General features: G+C 31.0%; 1 protein-coding gene across 1 annotated transcript in view; it reads right to left on the bottom strand.

The window, feature by feature from the left end:
• P5CS (Delta[1]-pyrroline-5-carboxylate synthase) overlaps positions 1 to 13,185 on the bottom strand; it is a gene marked incomplete at its 5' end in the record, with an annotated part of 157,565 nt that overhangs the window by 89,691 nt on the left and 54,689 nt on the right.

Below are 13,185 nucleotides of genomic sequence, written 5' to 3'. Positions count from 1 at the left end.
TCACACAATTGTTATGTCCTCACTGTTTTATGGCATTAGTTATAAAAATAAATTACCGTTCGAACATTATTCATTTATAACATTTGGAATTGACTATGAAACTGTGTAGCTTTTTAATATTACTCAAAGAATCAAAGTAAGATCAATGAAAGTAAGTAACAAAAAATCTAAATTCGTTGGAAACCTATTGTTTCTTTAAAAGTATAATAGAAGGATTCTCTTATGCTTAGTGTAACACGAACCATGTGTATTTTAAAATGAGGCATGTAGAGATAATATGTGAGAAATAATGTCACTTGCATGCTGAATTCAATATGTATATTATAAAAAATGTACAAACACTACTTAAGCGGTTATATCCGAAGTCTTCAGGATCATTAAAATCTAATGGCCAAGAATCTGCATTGTTTCTATATGCGGTTAGTCTCGGAAGAGGAAAGAAAATATTTAAACTAAGAGGTTAACATTATTTTCTTTATTACATTATTTATTTATTGTATATTAATTTTAATATAGTTTGCTGATTATTTTTTTTATTTATATTTGTTACTTAAGTATCTTTCTTATATTTGCTCATATGTCTATCACTATTTTATCCATTATTCTATTAAAGGCACATTGGGTTAAAACCAAAATATGAAATGGAAAAAGAAGGGAAGGAAAGAAAAAAAAAGAGAAAAAAGGGGAAAAGATGGAAAAGGAGGATAAAAATCATGAAAAAGATTAAAAGAGAAAGGCAAAAAAAAAAGCTGAAAAAATGAAAAAGATAAAAGAACCAAAGAGATGAAACAAAAAAAAAAAAAAGAAGAAAGGAAAAAAAGTCATGTTCTAATGTTGTATACTACTAATGTTTGTAATTATTATGCTATACTTGTATAGACCTATTTATCGTTAAAAACATCGATTAGACTATAATAAGTATGCAGTGTGATTAGGAATCCAATGAAGTTGCACAGTACAACTTTGTATTTTAATAAAGTTTTTTCGCCCTGGTCAACTTTATTTTAATTGAACAAGAGAAAATTATGCGAATTATCATATGGTCCGATGATGATGAAAAGCTAATTATTTCGAAACGTAGTTAGGTTTATATACCCCAACATTGTTTCTCCCCATATATGATATGATTATTCTAAAATTAGTTTTTGTGGGGGTTGAGGATGGTTATAACAATGATGTAATTAGAAAATGAAGAGAACCAAGTACTAAAATGCTTGACTGTTATGTGAAACATCACATTGCTCCATATTACATCTCAGACGTTTCTGATATTTGTGAGATCGTCACAGCCAGCAAGAATTTTGGTATTCGCTTATTGTACTTGTTAGTTTTGCACTGCGTTTATTTCCAGTTTAATATTTAAAGTTTTTTAAATGATTAATTTTTAACATTGAAAACATTTTCATTTCTTTTATTTAAAAAATATTTTTTTTTATTCAATAATATAGAAATGCAATAAAGATTATTGCAAAAAAAAAATTGATTTTTTAAAGAAACATTTATCAACGTCTTGAAACCATAATAAATAAATATATTAAAACAAACTCAAAAAGATGATCGCCCTAGATATTATAAAGACTTAAAGGAGTACTAAGTTCGGAAGATCTCCTTTAAATCTCGGTAATTCCTAATCCCCTTATCTTCAAGCAGTAACTCCCCATCTACTAATGAGGAGATTATGATACTTAATCTTGTCTACTTAATGTAAATGTATCCTGGACTTAGAATCATCCTTTTCACTTTTCTACAAAGAGTAGAAAAGTGTCGGTATTAATGTTTTGTTGACCACTTTTACAATTTCTTAATTATTATAAATAATCAAAATATATAGAAACTTATTGTTTTAAATATATGTATAAATTAAATAACATTAATATTAATTAAACACTATTAAAATTATTTATTATTTAGGTGGGAGTGGATAGCTCAGTTGTATGGGTGTATTTATTTGAATTTGAACGGCAGATTCTTATTTTCTGTTTTAGTGTAGCCGTCAGTCTGTCCTATTATTACAAGAGCCCAAGAGGAGAAAAAAGGCAAGTTATGTCACCCCAATTTTCGATTACTTTAATGAAAACTGTGTATAATCACTAGTCAAAATTGATGAGTTTGCCAAGTATAGGTAGGGGGAATATAAAATGGCGGCTGTTTAAAAGTGATAAAAATATTTAATTTTTCATTCGGAGCTCTATATCTTAAAAAATAGGAGCAACACAAGAAAACCTAAGAGAACGTCATTTAAAGTTGAGCAAATTTGCTAAAATATGAGCCCTAAAAGAGTTATTTATGTTAAGTAGTTCTCGAGATATACCTTTTTAAAGAGCAACATTTCAAAAAATGTTCTATGGGACGTACTGAAAGATCAGTAGTTAGGGAATTTATTTTGAAAAATCTATATCTCAAAAACCATTTGTCGTACAGATGTTTATTAGTACTCAAATTAAAGCTACTTTAATGAGCTATAAAGTAGTTTATAATGTTTAGCTTTGTATGATTAATAGTTTTCATGAAATTTGCTAATGTAAATTGATTTATAGTTGTTCGGACAAATCTTTATTAGCCAAATTTATATTCATTTGTGAATATCATAAAAACTACTACCACTACGAAGATAAGTGTAATTAACTACTTTATAGTAAGTTAAATTTCCTTTATTTTCAGTGTTGGCAGACATATGTGCGTCTTATGGATCTAGAGATATAATTTTTCAAAAATCCAACATTTTATAAGAACAACTAGAAATTGACATTTTGTGAGTACTAGCCCTAAAAAGAAAAACATTATTAACTATTTTATAGTAAATTTAACTAGCTTTAATTTGAGTGCTAGCAGACATTTGTACGTCAAATGGTTTCTGAAATGAAGTTTTTCATAAATCAAATTTATTGTCCGAACAACTATAAATCAATTTATTTTAGCAAATATGCAAACTACTATTCCTACGAAGGTAAAGGTCTTTCTAGTCCACTTCTTTATAGTCCATTATACTAGCTTCAGTTTGAGTGCTAATTGACATCTGTAGGTCACATAGTTCCTGAGATATAGATTTCTCAAAATAAATTAACTAACTACTAATCTTGCAGTAGATTTTTAAGAAATTTTGCTTTTTAAAAAGCTATATCTCGAAAACTATTGGACGTAAATAGCTCTTTTAGAGCTAATATTTCAGCAAATTTACTCTTCTTTAAACAATGTGCTCTTAGGTTTTCTAGTGTTGTTGGTAGTTTTGAAGATATAGAGCTTCGAATGAAAAAATAGTGTTTTTTAGGGTTTTGAAACAGCCGCCATTTTTTATTCTCCCTATTTATACTTGGCAGACTCATCAATTTTGACTATTAATTGTACATAGTTTTCATTAAAGTAATTAAAAATTGGGGTGAAATAACTGCTTTTTTTTTCTTCCCGGCTCTTGTACTATATGGGTTCAATAATTACAATAAATACGCTTTTCCGCAAATTAAAGACTGCTTTATTATTTCTAGTAATCCTTCCTATATATGTTTTTATGATGTTTGCATGAGTTAGAATTAAGTGATATGATAGTAGACCTCAGCAGACTGTGACGTACCTGTTACGTTTATGTATAATATAGATGTTATTTGCCACTTTTTGGAATTTAATTTGGTTTGTATAGCAAAATTTCTCGACCAATATTCTCGAGAAATTGTTCATAGCGCGGCCCATCTCCACTCCTATGATTATGCCTCATTCCCTTGAGGAATCCCCCTCATGGAAAATATTTTTTAAATTTAATAATTTGATAATTAATAAAATTGGTTCTAACAATAAATCGTCCGTGTGAAATTCCTTTGCCCCATCTTAAGGCTCTCGAGGCCCAATTTCCAATAAGACATTAAAGACAATTTCTGTAATTTTTCAGATATTACCCTGCAATATGTTACTTTTTTTATCTTCTAGCAACCATAGGCATTAATCTGTTTATGTTAGACTTGTCATACTACTGGGGGCAAGTCTTACTGATTGTTGTGAATGTGTGTGTAATGCAGTAGATTCCTAGGATGTAAAAATAAAAATAATACTGTGACTTTCAATCAATCAAAGGCTTTAAAAGTAAACTTTATGATGTTTGTTGGATATTTTTACAGAACATCAGCACATCCTGTCCAATATTCATTGCATACAAATGGGTTATAAAAATTGCAACAAATTTATTTCGCTTCATATTTCGACCCTCCATTATTACATTAATTTTTCTTCTTGCCTTCAGGCCATTAATGAAAAATAAAATTCAATCAGTATTAATCATTACTTAAACAAGTGATTTATGTCGATATTATCTTTGAGAAAAATATATATATTTTAAAAATATCTAATATTTGTTTTTTTTCGTGGTATTAAATTTATATTTTTATTATATTATTAAGTATTTTTAGACCATATCAAAAGATAAAAATAACTCATATAAATAAAATTTACTCTGTTGCCAACTGAAGGTTACAAGAATCTCGGCAAAACCGCTATATACAGGAAATATTGAGAAATACATCTAAAGAAGTGTGGTTCTGTTGAATTATGGATAAGGCCTCTATTGTAAAGAGCATATGCGATAGGAGGAACAAAAAAATACAAAGCCTGAATTCAGTATAGGATAGATTTTCTTTAGATATAAACATTATCCTCCTTTTTAAATTATTATTTATTTTAATTACATGTTTATTCACATTAAAATATTGAGAATTCATAATATTCGTAAAATGTGTTTATTATGGAACTGATTCAATTTTTCTCTATATCCAAAGATTAGTTGACAATCTCTATTTTTAAATTTATTTAAATTTTTTATTTACTTATATTGAATGTTAACGCCAGTCGAGAGATCTACATAATCTTATTTCCCACACGGCATTCAAAAGTGTACCATTTTTGTAGTATATTTACAGTTCCGTGTCAACAGTTATCATTTCAAGTATTTAACCATATTAAGTATAACCATCAATTTCTTAGATTGCTACTATTGTGTCCAGATATACCAGTCTGTTGATGGCTATAAACATGATGTATGCTGCTATTTTTTTATTGTCCTTGAAACCGAATTCATTTTCATGAGCTCAACGTTTTTTAAGCCATTTTACCCATTAAAAATGATAAAAACAGATAAAAAAAAGTCTAAACAGAGTTGAAAATTAAACAGTTAATTTTATGTAGTGTTATTAAAAGTGAACCATGAAGTTTTGAATCTTCATGAAAGAATATTATTCGAGGAAATCATAAATAAATACGTCATACAATAATATAACATATTTATTAACATAATAATCTCCGTAATAACAGGTAGTTAAAAGAAAATACAAAAACTAATTTCAGTAAAAAAAACATAATAAACTTACGTTTTGGCTGATATTAAAACTTAAAGATCGATAGTAACACGAAGACTAAATTGCGAATCTAAAAAAAAGTTTTAAAAATTATTTAAAGTTTTTTGAATAAATTTAACTTCATCATATATTTATGTAGTTATCACCTATATATTAAGTTTTATATTGAATTGAATTTTTACCTTTTATATGAGTAAAGATAATATTCCGAATTTTTATATAGTGCTGATAAAAAAATCTCCCACTTAACCGGCAATGTTTTGGTCGTAACTTGAACAGATAATCGGGGTTTACTCTACTGATAAAAATCATGTGATTTTTTAATTTTTTTTGTCTAAAAATTTATATAAGAGATACTTGCATAAATTATATTTACTATTGCTTTGTGTATTGTAACTGATTCCAGTTAATTAAATGCAATTTAGTAGATTTGTTAATTTATTAATGGAATCCGATGGTAATCAATATAAAATAATAGGTTTATGGACACATTTTACCAAAAGCAATAAGCTTGTGCTATACATGTTTTATACAACAAACTACACAACCATCTGGTGCTACCCCAATAAATTCAAAGGAAAAACCACAAAACATCAGGCCAATGTGTTTACGCTTTCCAATATAAACGCTCTTGGATATATCCTATAATTATATCTTTGATATTTATTTTATTTAATTCAAAATGACGCTATAACACCATAAAGACATTTATCGGATTACAAAAACCAATAACAATAATTGTTTTTGTATAAATTATTATAATGTTGATATTAAGGATTATAAATTATAAATATTCAACTACTATAAATTAATTCTCTCTTACATATCTACATTTTGATTCAAAGGAAATAGTAATATTATTATTTATTTTTAGTAAGTTGGTGTACGTAAATCCAGATTTTTAGAATTTACAGTTACAATTTATTTATTTTTTTGCTTGAGTTTTTTCAACGGATTTCTAAACTTAATATCCAATGCCGTCTCAAGTTCTCCAATGGTAATTAAAAATTCAGTCTGATGTCTTTCGGGGGTATGGATTTATCTAGCTCCACAAACATTCAAAAACACTTAAAATGACTGAAAATTGTATGAAAATATATAAGTATATAATTTTTTGAAAAACTCTCAAATGAAAAAGGGTATATGGCCTCTTCGCGAACAATTACTTCATAATATTGAAAATATGTAATTAAGAGAATGATCAAAGACTAGAACTCAATATGGAATTTATTTTTTAGGAATTAAACTAGCTTCTTGAAGTGGGTAACCTTAATCGAGGAAACATTTGGTGGTTAAGTGTTTTAATGAACAAATCACCTTCCTGTGAAACCATTTTTATACAATGGATGGCGTGTCTGGATTTGAGTGTGATGTAAGGATGGCAGAGACATCAGCGAATGTTTCCTGGAAGGTTTGTGGAACATCGACCTCAACGGGATCACAGAGAGAAAATTCTGTACCACAGCGGACGCAAAGGGAGAGGTCTGAGACCTTTGGTAGATGGACTTAAAGCTTGAAGACCGCATACCCACCAACATACCCGGTCAAATACCTGTGCAATGTCCAGAAATGCCCCCGAACAGTACTGTTTGCCCTTCAGAGCTGAAGAAATATGATCAACTACTCCTCGAAGTGGTTGCTGAACCGTGAAATTTTGATCAAGAAATTGTAACTGATAGGAAGGAAGAATTGGAGATTTTATTATGGGTATGATTCTTTGAAGGAGAATTTTTCAAAGATTTTTGAAAGGATAGTAAGAACGTTGACTGAAGAAAAGGACGAAAGTGAAATGTTTCCATAAGATAGGGAAGTGAGTGGTGCGTAGGGTGCAGTTGTAGAGGTATATGAGAAACATGACTCATAAGTCATATACGATTATCATAAATGATATGGAGAATTTACATTATATTTATTACTTTAATCTATAAAAGGAATTTGTTTACTTACAGCTTATATATTTATGCGGATTAGGGTTAACAAGATACATGGTGAGGCCTCAACGCGAAGGACGTCTTTATTTACGAGTATCTCCGTGACATTCTTGGCATTATTCTAAGATGGGAAAATATCTTCTGAATTGCCTTCTTTTATTTTATGGCCAGAGCTGGAAGCTTATAGACGTGTTTGCCTCGATGCTCTGAATAAACGATGAGGGCGGGTAACAATATAAAAGGGCGATGCCTATTATGCGATAATGTTCTAGGGTTCCGGTTCCAAAGAGGTCTGGAAGATCCGTAACGATGGAAATAGTCCATAATTTGGCACTTGGCATTGGGCTGTTGATACGATACTCGCATGAACTGAGGGATCTAACCGTGGGTGTTAGTATAAATTGCACTTCTTCTACACAACCAGTAATTCAGCTTTAGGAATTAATTTGGATGTACTCTTACTATGTCGAAAGACACCTTATCGTCGTTTATTAGTTATCTTGGCCATTTTTGTGTTGTAATAAAGTAATCTTTTTTTTTTTATAGATAAACCTAAAATACAAAAAAATTACTATTATAATTAAATGTAAAGATAAAAAAGTGCGGATAGGAATTTGAAGTAAATATGACAAAGTCATTCTTTATTTTATTTTTCTTAAAGTTTCCTTCACACATTTCCTAAAATTTTGGCCTCAATCAAAGGTGTTAATGGGACTCAAAAATTACATTTTATTGAAGGATCCTATCGGTGGTTTGGCACTTAAGAACAGTTTTTTTTCTTCAAAATTTCGGCTTCTGTATACGACTGAGACACATATACAACCACATTTCGTAAAAAAAAAAAAAATAATCACGCACTTTAAAACCTTTAATGACGAACAACTCTCAAAAATATTTTTAATAGTGAATTGACTGAATCAGGCAGTGTCAGAAATCATTAAATAAGTTCTGATTCTTCTTCTGGGTCTCACTTGAGTCGAATTCTTTCAGCAGGATCGATTCTCGATTCATCTGCTCACCTATACTGCTGATTGCTATGTAATGCTAAGTCACTAAAAAGTAGAATGAAAGGATTCACTTTCGAAACTGGTCTCAAGCAATTTAACAAGAATTATGTTTAAACCTTCTAAACAATTTATTTAAGTAGAAGTGACAATCACCGGCTTTTTCCAGCTATTGATCTAAAAGTAAACCTGAGCTATGAGGGCGTGGGTAACAGCCCACTTTCTTGGCTTCACATTTGCTTTGAAGGAAGGTAGCATATGCCACCCGCCCTATTTAGCTCTGATGTGATTAATTTAGTAGTAACCAAGCCGATTGATTGCTGTCGGTATTTTACACTATACACACAATACACAAAATCTTTTATTACTATCTAATAAACATTATTGTATATAATATATGTCTTGTCAAAGGACCAAAAGTAAGATATATAATTTTTTTTTTACTATCTTGAATAGATAAAAAATTTTTTGGTATATTTTTGTTGAAAATTGAAGCAACCTAATAATAATGTATGCAACTCAAAACACTTTTAGAAATCTCTGCTTCGATATTGGAAGTGAAGCCAGTATAGGCTCGAATTATTGTGCAATTGTGTAAGGATACACATATTCTTGAGTGGAGAAGCTGGTTACTCTTCAGCGTGCCCTAGCCTTCGAGTAGGATTTATTAAATCAGTGAAACTAATAGAAACTGTATCAAAAGAATTTTATTGATATTTTAAATCTAAACATCTTAATATTAATTATATTAATATTAACGAAATGATTTTTTTTATGCAAAATTTTATGTAAGAAAGCAGTTACTCGACGAAAATATATATTTATATTTTCTTTTGTTGGCCATCCACAGCGAAGGTGATATTTGCCTAGTTATCTACAGGTGACTAACCTACTCTAACCATGGTGGGGGTCAAAGTTTTTCTTTCAAGTTTGGGACTGCCACTTAATGATAAAAGCCAACGTCCCCATGCTGGATTCGAACCAGCGCCGCCCGTATATCTCAGAACAATAGACCAAGGCCTAACCATCTAAGTCACGGAACGGCCCCGAAATATATTTAAAACTAATCAATTTTTTCTTTTAAATAAAACTGGAAACATGTGCTTGCATTTATGAATATTTTATTGCATACTTGCTTGAATGATTGAAAAATCTGAAATGTATAATTTTGATTTTTTTTAAAAATAATTTGTCACATCTTAAAACAAATAATTTTCGGTTTTCCGTTTTTCTTTCTGAAACCAATTATGGCTATAGAGACAAATAACATTGGAGAGGCCACTACAGGTTATTCGGAGAGGGCCAGCTATAAAATATTTGTACGAGATAACCTGTAGACCGTAAAACATTAAAAGATAATACGGAAACAACGGCCATTTATTTCCCAGTTTCTACGTGTCTCATATAATCCGGAACGCAGACAATGGTACCGGTGTTGTGACCATTTTCCGAACATTTGCTGAATCGAGGGGGCTTCCGCTGTATTTTGGGGTACGACATTTATTGGGTCTTATGAATTACAGCGCTCATTTTGCTCGGTCGAAGCCGGCCATTTATTTCAGTATAGTTGGTCTCTCTGTCCCTGTAATCCTCCATGCCGCGAGAATTGTTCGACCAATGTAATACGAATTGGTCCATACAGTGATTGATTTCTTTAAATTAAAGGGCCATAACATATTATTGAATTTAATTAGCTATAATATCGGATCAGGAACATGGTACACACATCACAAATTAGGGCGGGAAGGGATTCGGAGATCATCACTCCAAGTGTAAATATTATTTTGTAATGGATGTAACTTTTTTTTTAACTTTTATTTATTGTAATTTATAACTGTACAAAAATACAATAAGTAAATATAAGAAATGTTTTATAACCTTAGGAAGAAAATATCCAATGGTATTACTTCAAACATAAATTTAATTTAGAAAATCCCGAGGCTATCTTTTTTTCAGACGCCTTGCATGATTATCGCGGGTTGCTAAGTATGAGAGATCAAGAACTAATGGGTAAGTTTGGAATGAAAAGACGCATCTCTATTTCGGGCCAACTCTGTAACGAAAGGGATATTAAGGTCTTTGTGGATGAGTTTATTTGTGACGTAATAAGGAGCACCAAGGATTTTACGGAAGATTTTGGATTGTAAGGATTGGGTATGGGAGGAATTGGATGGTTTGGTACTGCCCCAGAGCTCAATTCCGTATGTCCAAATTGGTCTGATTATCATGGTCAATAATAATTTTTTGAAGTGAATGGGAAGTTTAGAACTATTGTCAAGTAAGTGTTGTATTAATCGAAATCTACTAGCAGTTTCTTGTTTCAGTCTTGTATATGGATTCCAAGTAAGTCTCTTGTCAAGTGGAGTCCTAAGTAGCGAATCTGTTCAACAGGTGCTAGTGGACGTTATGTGTGTCTGTAGAGATTGTGATGCATGGATTTGATTTAAAGTAACCAGCACAAAATAATTGGGAAATTGCAATGTTATTAACTTTCATTGAAAAATTAAATTCAAGATTATCTGATGAAAGTTTAGAACCTTTATGAGATATGTTTATCCATAAACGTCGTAGAGAGGATGTCGTACTGACTTGACTAAGAGTAGGACAAACGAGACTTACTTATTCCTAACTCATCATAAAACGAGACACCACCACAATGTAAGTAGTGTAATAAAAATATTACAATTAGTTTCTTTCAGGAATGCCCATACTTCATATCACGACTCAATATTTTTTAATTAAAGCCTGATGTATCAAGAGTACCCTATAGAGACTAAAATGAAACAATAGAATAAGAATTATAATGTTTAAAAGTAAATAAACAAAAAAAAATTAATTATGACCAGGAATAAATAAATAAACGGCGTTAATGACGCCATGGCATATTACGCTGCTAAACAAGAAAGAACAAATAAACTTAATCAACCGCGGTTATTTTCTGACTTACATCTCAAGCAAAAAATCCCATATCCGTATTTCTGTGCTGTCTACTAGAGTATTTTTATTTTATTATTATATCTATACTTTGGCTTAGCTTATTACAAGTATATATATTTTTAAAGGTTGTAAAACCAATCACTACTAATCTATGAGGATTGTGACAGATTTTTAACATTTGCCAATAAATAAATTTTTTTTTTTACTAAATTTAATGTCAACAGGTGTACAAAGTTTGGTTGTATGACTTGGTTTATATGTTGTTACACTTGTGAATTGTGACCGTTTTCTAAAACAGTTACATAAGAAGAATTGTTAACACGAAGTGCATTCCTGAATCATTTCATCACATTTACAAAAAATCACCATTTATCCTCATGGGGGATAGGCATATTATTTTTTCTTTCCAGTTTCTACCGGGGACTGCCTCAATAATTTCCCTTTCAAATCTTCGTGGCCCTCCACCCTTCCAGTTGGAATTGAAATTCTGTTTGCTCCAAAGTTGCTGTCGAGTGTTCCTTCGCCAGCAGAAGTTAATCTAAGAAAGTCTGGGACCAAACAAATAGTTTGAGTTGGTGATGGCCTATCAGAATGGAATCGCAATAGCGTTGCTTCTGCGTTGGTGGAGTAATCGAAACAGCACTCCAACTTTCGAGATACCTTTATTTAAAAGGCTATCAACATAAACTGACATTGTTTAAAAGAAAAATGGGGTTCATTAAACTCTATTTATCTCCAAAAATCTTACGATAGAGCAATGATCGGAATATTTTTTCCAAATTTATTTAATCAGAGAAAGCTGCTTTATGAAGACGGTTGGGTAAAATAGTAAACTTAACTTTATGCAGACTACTGTACCGTCATATATTCTTTCTGTCAGACAACCCAGAGAAAGATGCCTGATGATCTAATAACTCTGAATAAATAACCATTAGCAACATCTGTAATGTAGTTTTATATTCTACTGTATAAAATTTGGTTTAACGGGCTTGGTTTGTAAGTTCAAGTAGCATAGAATTACAAGGGTTTAGTAATTAAATATTGAGTATATGTGCTGAGAAAAACGAAAAAAACGTAAAATTTCAATGAAATTATAATACAGCGTATTCATACATTACTGGATATAATGTCTATCTTTCTCAATTATTCTGTTCAGGTTCCTTATTGACCCTTCTGTCCTTGTCCAGCCGACTTCCAAGTATACCTTCACTCACCATTTTTTTTCTATAGCTCTCTAAATAGGTTCAAGCCTACCAAGTTGTTTTTATATGAAGATGAAATCAACTGAATATACTAGTCGTTCTCTTTCCTTCTCAGACATTAATTTTCTGTAGCTGGACGAAGAGGCCTTCAATGTGCGCTATGCAGGTCATGACCAAACGCTCCACAGTCTCCGTGAAGCTGCAGCTGGTGCATAGAGGAGCAATTATCCAATGATTTGTATCTTGAAACGAAAATCAAAATGTAGGGAATGAAATTTGGGACATTTGAGTAATTAGACGGTAGGAGAAAACTTTCTCGGAGCACTCCAATCCATGGATGTCACATATCGACGTTCCTATTCCTAAATGACAGGGCTATCACCTACGATTGAGTATTTCCCAATCATAATTCAAATATTTTTCGTAAGTCCTGACGACCTTTATCTTTTAAACTTAAATTTGGTATAATCCTCTGGTAGTAGTTCATTGGATGGTACCCTTCCTACTAAAACATACTACTGCATGAGACACACGTTTTGATAACTCTTACAAGAGCCATCTTCTGTGTTTGCATAAAACTGTTCTTTTGCTGTTTTGATAGTTTTTTACACCACAAATGCATAGAAGTTACTGACAGTTAACGCTTGGCTTATTTTGGATTTTAAAAAAAAATATTGTAGTTTTGGAACGTGAGTCATGCCCCAACAAAAAGGTCAACAGAAGGAGGAATTTGGAATTTTGTTTTATTTGTCACAAGTACCGACAGTAAAAAAAA

This window comes from Halyomorpha halys, unplaced genomic scaffold (genome assembly GCF_000696795.3).
Source record: "Halyomorpha halys isolate HHAL.00 unplaced genomic scaffold, Hhal_1.1 Scaffold1170.1, whole genome shotgun sequence".
Lineage (NCBI taxonomy): Eukaryota > Metazoa > Arthropoda > Insecta > Hemiptera > Pentatomidae > Halyomorpha > Halyomorpha halys.
This window is presented reverse-complemented; position numbering and strand designations above follow the sequence as displayed.